This window comes from Sorex fumeus, unplaced genomic scaffold, assembly GCF_029834395.1.
Source record: "Sorex fumeus unplaced genomic scaffold, SorFum_2.1 ptg000131l, whole genome shotgun sequence".
NCBI classification, from domain to species: domain Eukaryota; kingdom Metazoa; phylum Chordata; class Mammalia; order Eulipotyphla; family Soricidae; genus Sorex; species Sorex fumeus.
In genome coordinates, this window is record NW_026606188.1 from 20,218,905 (window position 1) to 20,223,283 (window position 4,379).

The window sequence follows — 4,379 nt, forward strand, 5'->3', positions numbered from 1 at the left end:
AAAAAATTAAAAAAGGTGAAATCAGGCCTGACTGCATGTGGCGTCTTCTCAGTTGGTACCTCCACACCTACCTGCCTCTGTTTGCTCTTCCTCCCTGGCTGCAGCTGGGGCCTTCTTTGGCCTGGAAGCACATTCTCCCTCCTCCCAGCTGAGTCCCAGCAGCTTCCGCACGCGACCCCTTTCACCATTTCAGCTCCCCTCTCCTGAACATATAAACCTTGAGACACAAATACTACACGTGGCTAACCACAAAGGTTGGCCCTCAGCACAGTAGGAACACATAAAATACAATGGGTACAATGGGGAAGACACATAGAACCCCACCAAGCTCAATGGGTTCAATAATAACAGAGGTGTCCCGTAAACTCTCAGAAATGACTTTAGTGGCACCATATTGAGGATGTTTAATGCGCTCCAAAAATGATGGGCCAGGAAGTCAGCAAAGCATAGAAAAGTGTGAGAGCCAAAGTGAGAAAACTGCAATCAAAAGTCACAGAAATAAAGAATATAGTTGGGACACACCACAGCCATGCCACCAGACCCCATGCCAGGCTGTTCCATTCAGAATACCCCAGAGGGGGGCGGGTGAGGCCCCTCTTTGCCCCAAGGGACCCAGCTACGGCAGCCGAAAACTTCCAGAATTCAAGCACTGCCAAGCTCACAGCTGTTCTCCCCACGCTCAGGTGGAGCTTCACCCATGAATGAGCTTTCTCCTGGACCATGCAGGCGCGAATGCAGCCATGCAACATGTCATACCTCATATCACTAATATTCCAAGAGTAGCGCACCATATTTGGTGGGGTTTAAAGTAGAAGGCAACCAATCTTAGAGGGAAATATATATTTTTTACACACACATACATACATATATATAATGCATATGCACACAAGGCTCAATCTTCAACAGCAAGTTATAATCTCTTAGAGAAGGGCTTAATGGCCCCTGGGTGGAAAATAACCATCTTCACACACTTTCCTCTAAGAAAATGTTTTCGGATCATGTTCAGGGGTTTATTAATAACAAAAAATACAAAATGAATTATTTTGGTTCTGCTTTGGGGTAGGGGTTGGGGTTCTGGATGGAAACATCCTAAATATGGTGTTGGGAAGGTGTTATGGTAGTGGGATTGGTGTTTCAATATTAAATATAATCAAATATTGTTAACTACTTCATAAAAATTAAATTAAAAGAAAGAATATGGTTGGTTATATAAAAAACACAATGGTGAGTCTGAGCAGTAAAATAACAGGAACTGAGGGAAAGATCAAAGAGCTCCAAAATGAAATTCAGGAAACCTCTAGAAAACAACAGAAGATGAGGAAAAGTGTGAAGGGAAATAAACAGCAAATCTATAGGATGTTGACAAGAGGAATAATATAAGAATCGTTGATGTCCCTGAAGAATAAGAAAGCAAATTCAAATTGAAAGGTTAAGAAACTATAGCTAAGCATGTCCAGAGTTGAGGAATGCAGATGCCAGATCCAAGAGGCCAGGAGAAAATAGACCCAGTGAAAGTCCCACTGAAAATAGATCTGACTTGAAAAACTGGAAGACACATTATAATCCAAGTGACAAAAACCAAAGGTAGAGATAGAAAATCGAAGGCAAAAAGATCTTAATAATTTACATACAAAGCAAAGTCCATAGGATCCACAACAGGTTCACCAATGAGATTCTATGAGCCAGAAGAAAATGAGAGACTTATTAAAAAAATGTAATGAAATGAACACCTCACCAGGAATACTCTCTCCAGACAAATTATAATTCCAATTTGAAAGAATGATACAGAATTTCAAGAATACACAAGAGCTTAGAGAATTCATAGCCTTGAAACCAGTTTTGTAAGAAGTATTAAAGGGAGTTTCTTTAAAAGATAAGACAATCTTCTCAGCACTTTGCCACTGAATAACATTCACTCATGGAGCTTATGGTTGCCTTCAACAAAAAGATTGAGAATGGTCTATTTATTCCTTGCTTACTATGGAATTTTATACTTTTTTTTATTGTTAGTGAAACACCATGAGGTACAGTTGCAGACTTACAAACTTTCGTGCTTGGGTTTCAGTTATACAATGATTGAGTACCCATCCCTCCACCAGTGCCCATTCTCGACCACCAAGGATCCCAGTAGCTCTCCCAACCTCCCACCTTATCCCCCTCCCACCCCACCTCGCCTCTGTGTCAGGGCATTCCCTTTTTCTCTCTCTTTCCTTTAGGGTGTTGTAGTTTGCAATAGAGGTATTGAGTAGCCATCGTGTTCTATCTATAGTCTACTTTCAGCACACATCTCGCATCCCGAATGAGTCCTCTAAACATCATTTACTTGGTGTTCCCTTCTCTATCTGAGCTGCCTTTTTCCCCAGCATGTGTTTACAGCTTCCAAGCCGTGGAGCAGACCTCCTGGTACTTATCTCAACTATTCTTGAGTGCTTGACTCTCATTCTGTTACTTTATATTCCCCAGATGAGTGCAGTCTTTCTATGTCTGTTCCTTTCTTTCTGGCTCATTTCACTTCATGTAGAACCACTTGTATGTAAATTTCATGTCTTCATCTTTTCTAACAGTTACATAGTACTCCACTGTGTAGATGTACCAAAGTTTCTTTAACCAGTCATCTGTTCTTGGACACTCGGGTTTTTTTTTTCAAATTTTGGCTATTGTGAACAGTGCAGCAATGAACATAGAACTGCAGATGTCATTTCGACTGTACTTTTTTTGCCTCTCTGGGATATATTCCCAGGAGTGGTATTGCAGGGTCAAACGGGAGCTCAATTTCTAATTTTTTGAGAATCGTACATACTATTTCCCAAAAGGGCTGAACCAGTTGGCATTCCCACCAGCAATGAAGGAGGGTCCCTTTCTCACCACATCCACGCCAACACGGGTTGCTTTTGTTCTTTTGGATGTGGGCCAGTCTCTGTGGTGTGAGATGATATCTCGTTGTTTTGATCTGCATCTTCCTGATGATTAGTGATGTAGAGCATTTTCTCATGTGCCTTTTTGCCATTTGGTTTTCTTCTTTGAGAAAGTTTCTGTTCATTTTGTCACCACATTTTTTGATGGGGTTGGTTGTTTTCTTCTTGTGGAGTTCAACCAGTACTTTATATATACTTGATATTAACCTCTTATCGGATGGGTATTGGGTGAATATCCTTTCCCATTCTGTAGACTGTCTTTGTATTTTGGTCACTGTTTCTTTTGAGGTGCAGAAGCTTCTTAGTTTAAGGTAGTCCTATTTGTCTAACTCTGTTTTCACTTTCTTGGCCAGTGGCATGTCATCTTTGAAGATACTGTTAGCTTCAATGTCGTGGAGGGTTTTGCCAACCTTGTCTTCAATGTACCTTATGGATTCCAGTCTGATGTTGAGGTCTTTAATCCATTTTGATCTTACTTTTGTACATGGTGTTAGATAGAGATCTGAGCCTACTTTTTTGCATGTTGCTCTCCAGTTTTGCCAGCACAATTTGTTAAAGAGGGTTTCCTTGCTCCACTTCACATTTCTTACTCCCTTATCAAAGATTAGATGATCATATACTGGAGGGGGTGGTGTCAGTATATTCAATCCTGTTCCATTGGTCTGTGGCTCTGCCTTTGTTCCAGTACCATGCTCTTTTAATTATTACTGCTTTGTAGTTGAGTTTGAGGTTGGGGAGCTGGATTCCTTCCATTTTCTTTTTCCTAAAAATTGCTTTAGTTATTTGTGGGGGCTTATTGTTCATATGGATTTCAGTAGTGTTTGCTTCATTTCTTTGAGGAATATCATGTGTATCCTTATAGGGATCGCATTGAATTTATACAATGCTTTGGGGAGTATTACCATTTTGACAATGTTAATTCTCCCGATCCATGAGCAGGGGATATCTTTTCATTTCCTTGTGTCCTCTTTTATTTCCTGACGAATTTTATACTTTGTAAATAATGGATTATTGACCACTTATATTGAATTTTCTATGCATATTTAGTGTGTTTTTGCATCTGTAGAGGTTTTATTACAATATTTCATATTAATGCATACCTAAGCATCATTTATAATAGAATATTTTCTAACATAATGCCTATATTACCTTTTAGGATAAAACATGGTTTTATACTTTTATAGGCCAATTCAGATTTTCTTTTAAATCTTTATCATTCTCAGGAGATGAAGCAATAGTACAGCAGATGAAATGCTTGTCTTGCATGTAGCCAACCCAGATTTGATGTCCAATATCTCATATGATCCTCCCAGCCCCCTAGGAGTAATCACTGAGTTCAGAGCCAGGAGTAACCTTGAGCATCGCTGGATGTGACGAAAAAAATTTTCCCTCCCTAATTTTTAAAAAATTATCCCATCACTCTTACTAAATTGTGCATTTAAAACACAATATATTAAATACACA